The sequence below is a fragment of the Rattus norvegicus genome, chromosome 13 (genome assembly GCF_021556685.1).
Source record: "Rattus norvegicus strain SHRSP/BbbUtx chromosome 13, alternate assembly SHRSP_T2T, whole genome shotgun sequence".
NCBI classification, from domain to species: Eukaryota; Metazoa; Chordata; class Mammalia; order Rodentia; family Muridae; genus Rattus; species Rattus norvegicus.
Genome location: NC_141546.1, coordinates 68,334,805 through 68,348,816, shown reverse-complemented (window position 1 = coordinate 68,348,816; position 14,012 = coordinate 68,334,805). Strand labels below are relative to the sequence as shown.

The 14,012-nt window shown below is 44.6% G+C and overlaps 1 pseudogene; it reads left to right on the top strand.

Annotated features, from left to right (window-relative positions):
* The first annotated feature begins 9,034 nt into the window (after positions 1-9,034).
* On the top strand, positions 9,035-11,935 carry S100a11-ps1 (S100 calcium binding protein A11, pseudogene 1; annotated as a pseudogene).
* The last annotated feature ends 2,077 nt before the right edge of the window (positions 11,936-14,012 follow it).

Genomic DNA, 14,012 nt, shown 5'->3' with positions numbered 1-14,012 from the left:
CGTAGTCCCACCAGCTAACTTCAAACTCAAGATCTGCTTGTCTCTGCCTCCCGCGTATTGGAATTAAAGGTGAGGGCCACCATGCCCAGGTTGGCCAGTGATCTAACTGAGCTCTCTCCAGCTCTGCTGGGGTTCTTACCATCTGGAGACAGTGCTGCTGCGGGTGGCTTCTAAGCAGCTTGGTGTTTGCAGTTTTGACTTAATTACAGTAAGTTGGTGCTGCCTGTAGAATGCTAATTCCAGAAAAACCCTCAGGTTCTTAAAACGTTCTTTCCTTTTTTTTTTTTTTTTTTTTTTTTTTTTTTTTTTTAAAGAAAACTGCTTTGGGTTTTACTAAGTTGTTCTTTGCAGAATGCTTACAAGCATCCTCTGGCAGCCCCAGATAACCCTCTTCTCTCTTGGGGGTGGAGCTAAGAGTGTTGCCACCAATCTAAATGCCCCTAAAAGATGCCACTCCCTGTCATTTCCTCCCCCCCCCCCCCCCCCCCCCCGCAAAGCTGGAGATTAAGGCCTTTGATGTTAATGAAGCCTGGGTGTGGCAGCTGTCTGCACGGTCCAGCCCAGCAGCCTGTGCCTCCACTAACCATAGCCTTGACCTTTGACAAGGGACTTCTGCTGTCTGTGGTTGAAGATGATTTGCTGGCCTCCTAGGGCCATGTTTACCGACATTGGCAGTAGGGATGCTGCAGTGAATTGTACAACAGTAGCTTCCTCTCTCGTTCCAACCTTCGCCACCTTTTTTAGCAGCCGATGATGCCAGGATGATGTGATAATAAAACGAAATGTTTTTTATTATATTTATTATATTTTTAATTTTATTTCGATCTCATGTGTAAACGTTTCACCTCCGTGTGTATGTGTATTCATATGTGTGCCCGGTGCCCACAGAGGCCAGAGGACGGACGATCTCAGATCCTCTAGAACTGGTGGTTGTGAGACACAGTGTAGGGGCTGGGGACCAAACCTGGGTCCTCTGCAAAAGTAGCATGCGATCTTGCCTTCTGAGCCATCTCTCCAGCCCCAGGTAAAATAACTACTTTTTCATATTTTCTTTTATTTTTATTTCTGAGATTATAACATAATCACATCATTTCTGCCTTCCCTCCACAGCTCCTATAAATCTTTGGTTGCTTCCTTTCAACTTCATGGCCTCCTGCTTTAGAATTCTGTATGTGCATGTCTATGTACATACATAGATATATTCCTAACTATAACCTGCTCTGTCAGAACAGTTTACTCATAAGTATGTTTTCAGGGATGACCATTTGGTGTTGATAACCAATTGGTTAGCTCTTCCCTGAAGAAGGCTGTTTCGCCCTCTCTCAGCATTCCTTAGGTGCCTGCACTTCTATGTGCAGGGTTATACCTCACGGGCTTCCCACTGTCCGCTCTGGCAGCCTGTCGTTCAGCTCATGTTTAGACAGTCCTGTTGGTAAGACTTTATGGGTGTAGCTTCTGTCGTTACTGTCTCTCACAAATCTCCCCGATCCTCCAGAACATACAATCTTTCTTCCCCCTCTCTTCTGAAATGTTCCAAGCCTCAGGTACAGGAGTATTTTATAAATGTATCCATTGAGACTGGGCTTTGCAAGTCTGCACTGTGATTGGTCGTAGTTTTCTGTAGTGGCCTCCATCTGTTTTGAGGTTCTCTTGATGAGGAGGGAGGACCACACTTATCTATGGAGATAAGGACAAGTGTTTGGAATGCAGTTAAGGGATTGTGCCGGTTTAGGAAAGTGGGGGTTGTAAGTTCTCCCAAATCCTCAGCCTCACTGACCCTGTGTGGTTGGTTAGGATTCCAGCACCAGGCATGGTTTCTCTCTTGGTGAGAGTTGCTGGTTATACGTTGCCACTACCGCACCCTTAGGGCTACCATGCTATGTGGCCACTGGAGGTTGTTGCTGTGTAGGACTGCTGGGTGTCGCCCTCCTTTGGAAGCTTGCATGGCACCTTCTGGTTTTTGTTAGGTACTCTTCGGTGCTTAGAGGGAACACTGTCAGCCAAGGTAATATGCATTTAAACTATATACGTATATTTATACAAAGAATTACCTATAGGGCTTTTTTATTTCAAGATAGTTAATAATATTTCCTTTTGACTTTTTCAGGCATTCTCACTGTTCCTTTGCCCTCCTTCTTCTGCCTTAACCTATTGTGGAAGCATCCTACCATTCACAGAAGACTAAGTGATCTCAATGGAATTAGCTAAGCTCCCCTCTCTCCTTAAAGAGCTCCCTTGCTTTCCCATTTCCCTAGTTAGATCATTTGTAGGTCGCTGTTCCCCTTTCTATTGTTCCCCAAATCCCCTACTCTGGCAATGGTCCCTTTTGACTTTGCCGGGTTTTGCAGCTACTCTGAGATGTGTAATCCCACCTACAGATTTGGAGCTAGAAGCCTCAGATGAGAGATAACATAGGATATTTGTCTTTCTAGGTCAGAGTTACCTCATCCAATCTAGTCTTTCCCAGTTCCATCCACTTACCAGACTAGACCCTAGAGAATATAAAATAACCTTTAAGAGATACACCACAGGTCAGAAACTCCATCTAACCATTTACCAGATATGTCTCTCGGGTGGAAACTTCTAGCTTCTTTGGAAAGTTATGTCAACTGATGTTTTGCTGGAACACACAGGTGAAAGGATGTCTTGCTAAAGCAGGCACGTGCAAGAACGTTTTCCTGAAGCAGACACAGGTGAAAAGGATGTTTTGATATAGCAAGCACATGAATGGGCCAGTGATGAAGGAGTATAAATATGACCCCACAGAAAGTGAGAGACAAGCAATGAGCAATGGTTTGGCTTGCTCCACCTCACTATTCTTTGATAGCACACGCATACACACACACATGCACATACACACAAACACACACACACACGCACACACACACACACACACACGCACACACACACACACACACACACACACACACACACGTGTATGTATTGGTTCGCCTTACTTACATAGTGTTGTTGAGCTCAACTCATGGTAAAGCACAATTGAGAGAAACCTGCCCAAGAACTGCTCATGAGGTTCCTGGTGCAGCTCGCTGCTTCAGAGGTCTCACCTCAGGCTGGTTGGTGAACCTGGCAGTTTCTTTAGGATTGAACTGTAGCTCCCGGTTCCTGCTAGTGTCTGCCTGCTGAGAGGACTGGTCTATAGCTGCTGGTTCGTGCCTGGTGTCTGCCTGCTGAGAGGACTGGTCTGCAGCTACTGAGTTGTATTTGGTGTTTGCTATGGGACTGAACTGCTGAGAAAGATCGAGCTCGCCCCCAAAGAACTATTGCTGAGCAGGTCCACTTCCCCCACATCCCAATAACTTCTCTCCTCCACTGCCTCTGCTGGGAGATGGGCTAGAGGACAGGTTGAACCCTTATTAAAAGTAGGTTGCAAAAAACTGTATGCCTACATGCCTCCCTCAGGAGGTCATGCCACAGTTAAGACCATGGGTTCAAATCCTACTCCCGATGATCTTGGATAAATAATCTACCTGTGCCTATCTGAGGAAGGAGCCATCATGGTAAATTTCTAGAAGAATAAGGTGTGTTGACTTATCCAGAGCAGGGAGACAGTGCCTCGCACGGGGTCAGCATAGTTTAAATACTGGCTGCTCACATGTCTGGGTTGAACTCTATGTTGAGTTTGTTTTTTTTAAACATTTAATTACTGGTAGGCAGGGGGCCATGGTGCACATGTGGAAGGCAACTTGCAGGAGTCGGTTCTAGTCTCTAACATGTGGGTCTCAGGAATTGAACTTGGGTCCTCAGGCTTGGCAGTGTGTGCCTTTACCCACTGAGCTATCTCACTGTAGCCCGAGCTTGGTTTTTTTCAAGACTTGGAGTTTTTCACCCCTGTCACATTTCAAAGGAGTCAATCTACCATTGCGTTCTTTATTCATCCTCATAAAATGTGAGAGATTTCCACACGGAACCTTTTGTGGAAGATTCATGATCCAAACGGAATCAGGGAACTAAAAAACTAAATATAGTTCCCAACGGGTTATTTTGTGCAGTGTTACAAGCTTTAGAACACTGGTTAATGCTAATAGCAGGATTAAGAGATTCCGCTATCTTCTATTTTTGCTAGATTGTCTTCAAATTAATCGGATGCTGCCTATAATATGCACATATAAACAGGGGGGTTGTTTGTGTTTTGAGACAGGATCTTACGATGCGGCTCCATCTGGTCTGGATCTCTCTTTGTAGCATGACAGGCTCATTTATAGAGTGTTACATAGGTAGTCTACAACAATAAACTGATTATCGTATAGTCAATGCTCACAGGCAAAAATGTCAGAAATAATATTGAGGCAGGCATTCATCTATATGAACTTCAAAAGTCTAAGCCTGAGCCAAAATGGAACAGAAGGTCCTGGAAAAACAGCAAACCTTTCCAGTCTATCTCTAGAATTACAGAACAGTGTTCAGCCATGAAGATGTGACAGCCTAAAACCTAAAGATATGGACAAATACCCAAGATAGCATTAAGAACAGTTAAAAAAAAAAAAGAAAGAAAGAAAAAGAAAAGAAAAGAAAAAGGATACTTAACTATGTAAGTAATGTGATTCAAACCCTTTCCACATGAATTCTTTATATTCTGAAAAACAGAGACCCACTCAAACTAGCCCAGGTAAAAGAATAAGCATTGGACAATGGAGATAATATCAGAAAAAAAAAATCCAAAAGTGAAAACTTAATAAAACTAAAAAAAAAGAAGAAGAAAAAGAAGAGAGTTAAAGTGTTAAAGATCTTGTCTAAATAAGAAAAGTATGCAGTGTCTCAAGTAATAAAGCCAAAGGCAGGGGATCTCTGTGCTCAAGGCCAGCCTGGTCTACTGAGTGAGTTCTAGAACAGCCAAGGCTGTCTCAAAAAACCAAGCAAGCAAGCAAGCAAATGAAACCAAAGGCCAGGTTTCAAGAAATTCATTAAAAACTCAATAGGGGACCAATTAGAGGGCTCAGCATTGACCCTACTACCTGATAACCTATGTTCAATCCCCAGATCCCACAATAAAGCGAGCAAACCCACTCCAGAAGCACATGCACACACACACACACACACACACACACACACACACACACACACACAATTTTTAAAAAAGATTCAACAAAGTTCATCAACAAGAGAGCTAACAGTAATTGGATTAAAAGTTAGGGGCTGGATAGATGGCTCAGTGGTTAAGAGCACCGACTGTTCTTCCAAAGGTCTTGAGTTCAAATCCCAGCAACCACATGGTGGCTCACAACCATCTGTAATGAGATATGATGCCCTCTTCTGGAGTGTCTGAAGACAGCTACAGTGTACTCATATATAATAAATAAACAAAATATTTAAAAGTTAGAAGGAGAAGCCAGGAGCCCAGCCCCATAATTATAACACCAGGAAAATGGAGACAGGAGGCTGAGGCCTCCTGGATCATCCTCAGCTACATAGAGTTTGAGACCAACTTAAGCTGCATAGACACAACCCTGTCTCCAAAAACTGAAGTTAAAAAATAGAAGATCAGAAATAGCATAATACTCATATTTAATAATGGGGAATCAATGGATATCTAAATAACCAAGCAAATATTAGCAAGGCGAAGAATTGTTTAAAATAGAAAAATAGGTAAGTATGGTGACAGGCAGATGTAGCCCCAGATACTAAGATGGTTGAAGCAGATATCCCAGGTTCCAGGTCAACCTGGTCAATGTATTAAGACCTTATCTCAAATTAAGAGCTAAGGACAACATACCTCAGAAGTAGGATGCTTGCCCAGTGTGTGGGAGGCCATGGAGTAAAAGAAAAGTTAGTTGTCTGTGGGAAATGGAAGTGGGCGAGACAAGCTACATATATGACTTTCTGCAAGATGTCTGTGCTATATTTTTTTTTCATGAATCACTTGAGTAGAAGGATTCTAATGAAATAGCTAATCACGTTAGCGATATCCTGTCCCCAGATGTCTCCCTGACATGTTTATGTCTGCACAGAAAGTCAAGACATTGGCCCACGTGTGACTCCCTGAGGAGAGAAACCCTAGGATGAAGGGGTGTGGTGTGGGCTGGTGAGTGCTAACAGGATTCTTCCCAGCTCCAGGACCAGAGGACCGGCCTCAGCCAAGGTCCCTCCCAGTACGTTCCCTGTCGCCAGCAATGCTGACTGAAGATTGGCGAAAGTGAAAGCCTTCCATCTTTACTTTAAAAAAAAATCGCGGGGGGGTTGGGGATTTAGCTCAGTGGTAGAGCACTTGCCTAGCAACCGCAAGGCCCTGGGTTCGGTCCCTAGCTCCGAGAAAAAAAAAAAAAAAAAAAAAAGAAAAGAAAAAAAAAGAATACATTTGGGGCTGGGGATTTAGCTCAGTGGTAGAGCGCTTACCTAGGAAGCGCAAGGCCCTGGGTTCGGTCCCCAGCTCCGGAAAAAAAGAACAAAAAAAAAAAAAAAAATCGCATCCTTCCCCAAAGGCAGCACAGAGAAAATTGTTTCTCGTTTGCATTTAGTAACTGCGTTCTTCTTTAAATATGAATGGCTTTTAAGTAAGAACAAAGCACTATTTAAAACTATACTGCCCTTTCTCACCACCCATGTGAACTCCGAGGAAGGCATATTAGCATACGGATAAGCAACTTTTGTGCGTTAGAATTTTCATACAGATTTAATACCTTCTCCTGCTTTTGTTTAATGAATATTTAATCCAGAAAGCTAGGAAATACTCACAGTGAGGCAAGAACACATATTGACATGTAGTTTAAAAGACTGGGAAAGGAACCTTATGCTTGCAGTGACTTTATAGTTTAGGTACAGCGAGGAATTTTAAGGTTGCCCAGTCAAATACTCACCAGAAGAAAGAAAAGCAAGGGGAATCCTATTTCCCCTATTTCCTCAGGACACAGATGCCAAGGAGATACTAAAAATAGCGCAGGCCAGGTTTGTCAGGTCTTGTTTGGGAGAAATTCCAAGTGCATCCTAAATGAGCTGGTGAAGGAAGGAAGTTCTTGTTAGCAAACAAGTGGGTCAGCAATTGGAGGCGCAGGTTTGGAGCAATAGGCAGAAGGAGGGCCAGGCACCTCAGAGGGAGGAGCAAACAAAGGTCCGACCGAGAAGTTTGAACTTCACCGTCTTCAGCCTGCTTCCCCCGGTATCTTTCTCATTATTTGAGCTGTGTTACAGGATCCATCTTCCCTCCTGATTTATAAACACCCAGGTCTCCTCTGGGTGCAGAAAACATTCTACCCTGAGTGTAAGAGTTAGCACCGTGGACGGATGGGCGCGATTCCAAAGAGAAATGGTGGAGTCACGAAGTGCTTAGAGAGTCACCATGTGCCGATGAGGCAACTTCTAAAACATGCGCACGCACACCCTACACAAGAAGTAAGTCGATTTTCCTGGCAAAGAGTCTGGCCAAATTGAAAAAGGAAATGCTGAGCATTCTTCCAGTGTCTGCCTCGCAGAGGAGATCTTTAGGCTGGTGGAGCTCAAACCTTACCACGTTTAGGAATTTTCTGAACCAGGTGTGGTGGCACAATCCCAGTATTTGAGAGACTAAGGCAGGAGAATTGCCATGAGTTTGACATCAGACGGAGTTATGTAGTGAATTTCAGACCCAACAGGGCTACAGAGATTCTATCTCAAAAATAGCCCAAAAAAGGTGAGGGCAGGGGCTGGGGGAGGGGGTTGTCAGGTGACTTAGTGAGTAATGCATTTCTCACACAGCCTGAGTGCCAGAGTTCACATCCCTAAAATACACATATAAGCCAGATGGACATGGCAGTTTGCCTATAATCCCAGAGCTGAAGGGTAGGCCAACGGCAAATTTCCCCAGAGCAAGCTAACTAACTAGGCTAGCCTTAACAGCAAACACTGGGCTCAGCGAGAGATCCTGCCTCAGCACCTAAGACTGAAAGTGATGGCGGAAGACACATGATGTCAACCTCAGGCTTCCATATGCACACACAAAAATTCCAGATGTGCATCTACCTACATACATCCCAAACATATATAAACAAATAATAAAATGTAAAATAAAAAAGAATGTTAAACTCTTTTTAGAAAGAAGTAGGAGGTGGTTTTATAAAAGGAAGGGAGCTGAGCATTGCAGTGCACACCTTAGACCTTAGAACCCAGCACTGGGAGGCAGAGGCAGTCAGATCTCTGAGTTTGAGCCTGGTCTACAGTGAGTTCAAGGAAAGCCTAGACTATGTAGAGAGACTGTTGAGAGAGAGAGAGAGAGACAGAGAGACAGAGAGAGAGAGAGAGACAGAGACAGAGACAGAGACAGAGACAGAGAGAGACAGACAGAAAGACAGAGACAGACAGACAGACAGAAACAGGGTGAGAGAAGAGGGGGACAGGAGAGAGAGAGAGAGAGAGAGAGAGAGAGAGAGAGAGAGAGGAGAGGTCTGAAGCCTATGTGTTTTGTTTTCTAGATTTATTTTATTCTTATACGGTAAGGATATTTTGCCTGTATATACACATATATGTGTGCCATGTGCACTCCTGGTGCCCACAGAGGTCAAAAGAGGGCATTAAATCTCTTTGTTTATAAGTGGAGTTATAAACAGTTATAAGTGCTGGGAATTCAACCTGGGTCCTCTGCAAGAGCAGCCAGTACTCTTAACCGCTGAGTCACCTGTCCAGCCCATGAATGCCACGTGTTTTGCTCATAAAAGTTGACAAACCCAACTGATTGCCTAGATGAAGTCTTTGGGGGTATTTGTTAGATAAAAACCTAGATGGGAGCCATAGGAAAAAAGTAATCAATACTCCTAGGATCCTGCATAAATAAAAGCATCAAGGAAGGAGCCAAATGCCACAAGATAATGACCTATACAGACATGATCATCGGCCAGCCAAATGCTGTGTTCGGGTACATACACACACCCTCTGATGCCTGTCATTTGTGGAATCAACCAATTACAGATCAAAAAGGTATTTTAATTCTACCAATCCTGAGTGTGGGTCCACACTCCACCTTGCCGCTAGGTTGTGTGAACGAAGCTTGGGCGGACAAAATAGGGAGGCGATAGGCTACATTCCATCCTCTGGGTGCCGGGCTCAAAGAATGCCAACACCCACTCAGGGGTGGCAGAATGAAGCCTAAGATGGGGGCCCCAGACCGGGTGAAAAACAGCACAGACTGAGGCTGAGACTGGGCTTTCCATACTTCCGGGCTCCCAGACTCTGCTGGGAACCACCACGGGGAGTTGAGAAAGGAGGGGTTCCCAGGGCCAGCAACAAGTTGGAGCTGGGGGAGGGGGAATGCAGATTAGCTCAAGGGTGAGTGTCCAGTCTGGAGTGCAAAGGGAGCCTTCTGTGGGAGACTTAGGCAGATTGGCTCCGTGTGACAAAGGCTTCCCCCAACTGCGGGGTTCTTGATGAGAAAGACAGCCCTTGCTTGTGCAAACTGTTTACTCATCGTGGAAAATGGGTATGTACAACTTACTCAGGGTGGACCAGAGGTTAAATGCCTTTTGCAGGAAGGAGTGTCTGGGAAGGGAAGCTTATTGACTAAACACCCAGGGCCGGCTTATCTAGATACCTCATTAGCCTGGAGAACTCTAGGCTCTATGCTAATAATCAAGATCTTCATGTAGGGTGTTACGATCACGTGATCCAGGAAAGGACCCGGGTAGGGAGCCGGTGAAGTGCCTATCGTTTTCAGATAGGAGAATTACTGGGGTTTCTGGATCCACTCAACTTTCCTGGTTTTTGTCTAGTGACGCCGTTCCACTTGCCCCACACCTGAGCATGCGCATACTTTTTTTTTAACCATTCTTATTCACTAAGCAATTTTGTTGGTTAGAGTTACTATTGCTGTGATGAAACACCACGATCAAAGCAACTAGAGGAAGAAAGGGCTTATTTTGCCTACACTTCCACATCCCTGTTCTTCATTGAAGGAAGCCAGAACAGAGCCTCAAACAGGGCAGGAGCTGAGGCAGAAGCCCTAGAGGGCTGTTGCTTACTGTTTTGTTCCTGGTGGCTTGCTCAGTCTGCTTTCCTACAGACTCCAGGACCACATGCCCGGAGGTGGCCCCGCCCACAATGGGCTGGGCACTCTCCCACCAATCACTAATTAAGAAAATGCTCTACAGGCTTGCCTGCAGCCCAACGCTATGGATACCTTTCCTCAATTGGGGTTCCCTCCTCTCATACCACTCCAGCTGTGTCAACTTGTCACAAAATTAGCCAGCACGGCAATAAAGTACAGCTCTTTATACGGTATTTCCAATATGTCCAGTATTATATGAAACAAAGGTGATTTAAAGTGTGGGAGATGAGATGCATGGGTTTTATGAAAATGCTGTGCCATTTATACAAGGAGCATGGGCGCCTGAGGATTTCAAAAGCCTTGGAGGTGGGAGGTAGTCTGGAAGTCTGCAAAAAAAATCCTCAGAAGACACTAAAAAAACGATATATTTTTCTAACTAAACTATATATTTTTAACTAAAAATCTCAATACAATTTTAAAACAAGATTATTTATTATGTATTTCAGCTATCGGGTGTATTGAGCAAGAAAATTATACACCATGCTCAACATTCTGGGAAGTGAATTACCTGTGAGAATTCCTAGAGGGTTGCAGACGTTACAAGGCTGCATTTTAATATACATCTGTTATTTCTCCTGCTAGCGCTTCTTCTCTGCCAAGGAACATCAAATATCAAATGTCAGGGCAGGATAAACATAGCCCAGGAAAAAAATGGAAGATGGGAATGTGGGTCTAGCCACAGACTTGCCTTACAATGACCTTAACCTAATCTCAGATCCAGGGCTCCTGGGGCTGAGGGACTACCTAGGTACTGATAAAGTCAAGGAGACAGAGCTAGGGGAAAAGTCAAGAATCAGCCAAAGTTCAAGGTAAGGAAGAAATGAATGAAGGGAAACAAAGGCAGATTGATCTCCAGGCGAGCTACACAGGCAGGCTGGGGAAAGACCCTGAAAGCCAATAGTGTGCCCTGTCTATCCAATACCAATACAGTGTGTGTGTGTGTGTGTGTGTGTGTGTGTGTGTGTGTGTCTGTGTCTGTGTGTCTGTGTGTGTGTGTGTGTTACTGTGACTGAAAATCCATCATAATAATGTAACCAAAGAGTGCAAATTTTATTCTATGTTAAGACAGACATTTCAATCCAGAAATATGGCTCTATGGACTCGAGGACTATGGTGAAGCAGATCATCATGGCGGCAGGAGCATACGGAGGAAAACGTTCATCTTACAGTAGACAGGAATCAGGGGGGAAGAGAAGGGATCAGCAGCCATGCATAACCTCCAAAAGCAGGTATGACCGGCTTTCTCTGGTTAAGGCCCACCTGTGAAAGCTTGAGTAGCCCCAACTTGGGCACCACCAACTGCAGGTCAAGTATTTATTAACACTTTCCCTATTCAAACCAAAACACCTCACAACCGGGAAACTGATGATACTCGCACCAGCAAAACGAAGGTTCTCCTTGATAAGCTGCAGAAATGTAATCGAAGAAACCCCAGGTTGATATAAATATATTTTCATGATACTGATTAGTCTATCCTTCTGTACTTTGTCACCAACCCCAAAACATTACTGGGTACTTTTTAGGTTGCCTCATAAGGGATGGATACAAAAAGAATTCATCTTGATCAAGATGAATTCCTGTCCCAGCCGGGCCTCGCTTCCCAACTTGGCAAAGATGTCTACAGAGGCCAAGATGCGTCGAGTCCCCAATTGCTGTTTTCCAAAGTACAGTGGGAAGGATGGAGATAGATGTCAACTCTCCAGAACTGAGTTCCTTTCCTTCATGAGCACCGGGCTGGCCGCCTTCACAAAGAACCAGAAGGATCCTGGTGTCCTTGACCGCATCATGAAGAAGCTGGACCTCAACGGTGATAGCTTTCCAAGCTAGATTTCCAAGTTTTTCAACCTTACTGGTGGCTTAGCTCTAGCGTGCCATGAGTCCTTCCTCCGGACTTCCCAGAAGCATACTTAAGCCTGTCCATTCCCTTCCAGCCACTAAGTCATCACCTCCTCCACCCCCTTCCCCATCCACACCTGAGCTCACCACACCTACGTCACATGCAGCCCATGCCTGCTAGCGAAAATAAAACAATGTCATTTTTAACGGATGATGATGATGATGATGATGATGATACAGATGACCTGTAGTACAGTGTTTCTCAACCTGTGGGTCGTGACCCTCTTGCAGGTCAAACAACCTTTTCACAGGGGTCATCTAAGACACTCAGAAAACACTGATATTTATATTATATCTCATAACAGTAACAAAATTACAGTTATAAAGTAGCAACAAAAAAATTTTATGGGTGGGGTCACCACAACTTGGGGAACTATATTAAAGGGGCACAGCATTAGGAATGTTCAGAACCACTGCTGTAATAGGATTAAGGGAATTACCCTAAATATTCAAGTTAGGAACCAAGTCACCATACATAACTCGGTGTTCTAAGCATTGGGAAGGGATCAAGAGGTTCAGAGCCTGTGGGTACTTTGTGTTTGATATATAAAAGGTTCGAATTTGCCATAACCCAAACCTCCATATTTTCCAAAGCAATGCCATTCAAAGAAATCTATAATGTGAGCCACACATGTCATTTAAATTTTTTCTAGAACCATATTGGAATAAGTAAACAGAAACAGGCAAATTAATATGAATTTAGTGCATATTAATTAACTTAAAGGTGAGAGAAGAGAATGGAGGGATGAAAAGTGACAGAATGCTATGCTGGTGACATGAGAAAGGGCCAGAGAGGGACACACTTTCGCCTACACTGTGTTTTTGCCCCAGAACCAGTTCCCATGCCGAGTTTACGCCTCTGTACACAACCGATGGTGCCAGTTGTGATTACTGTCTTCTCTGACTCTTTAGGCTCCACGCTCACGGGAGACTCCCCGGAAGGCCGATCACCGGCTTGTCTGGCCGGCTTCATGATTGATCCTGATGGCCTGGGTCTTCCCCATACAAGGTCACAGATGACAACCTCAGGAGCCTGCTGTACTGTGGGGGAGGGGAGGAGTAGACAATGTTCCCCACACTTTATCCCATCATTTCTGCCATTAGTTTTACCCTGTCTATATACCATCTATCGTTTTCTTCAATTAAATTCTCTCTCCTTTTTTTTAAAATAAAAACACACAGACAAAAGAAACCGAATATCAACACTAAACAGTAGCATTTGCCATAAATAAAAAGTTCCCCTGGCCGAGAGGTGCTAGGACACACCTTTAATCCCAGCACTCAGGAAGCCCAGGCAGGCTGATCTCTGTGAGTTCAAGGCCAGCCTGCTCTACAGAGTGAGTTCCAGGACAAGCAGGGCTACACAGAGAAACTCTGAAAAAAATACTCTCCCCTAAATATAATCCCACTGTTAAACTTTAGATGGCACGCATGTATCACCTCAGGCCAATTGCCACTGAGTAGGAAATACTGGGTTAAGGGACGGTCTCTCTAAACAGTGCCTGCTAAAACTCGAGTCTCAGAGAGAAGATAGAAAGCATGCAGAGTTAGCCACCGTGAGCATTACAGGAATAGGAGAGGCCACACCCAGATGAGGGGTCTCATCCTCACTGCACAGAAGAAACACAAATCCCCCTCAGAAGCAGTTTTCGAAACCAGGTCTCTGGGGCTTGGACCTCAGTGTCTGTGTTTGCGTAAGCTCTTCAGGCAATAAGGATAATGAGTCAGCAAAGCAAACTTCAAGAGGCTCTGGAAGGGCCAGCAAGATGGCCTATAGGTAAAGGTGCGTCACCAAGCATGGAGACCTGAGCTTGATCCCTGGGAGCCACATGGTAGAGGAGAGAAGGCCGACTCCTGCCATGCTCTGGTGTTTGTATAGTCAAGCGGTGGAAGCAGGACTCAGTATACAGAAACGGGGAGGGGAAAGGGCGGGAGTCTGAGCAGCCGTTAGCTCCATCAGTGTCACTGCTCTGTGGACTGCAGTATCCAGATAAACACAGCCTAACACAGCAATCCATTCATCCCACATAAATGCAGCAACAAAACCACTCCTCTGTGGATAATTGTAAATAAACCGTATAGCCCTAGATGG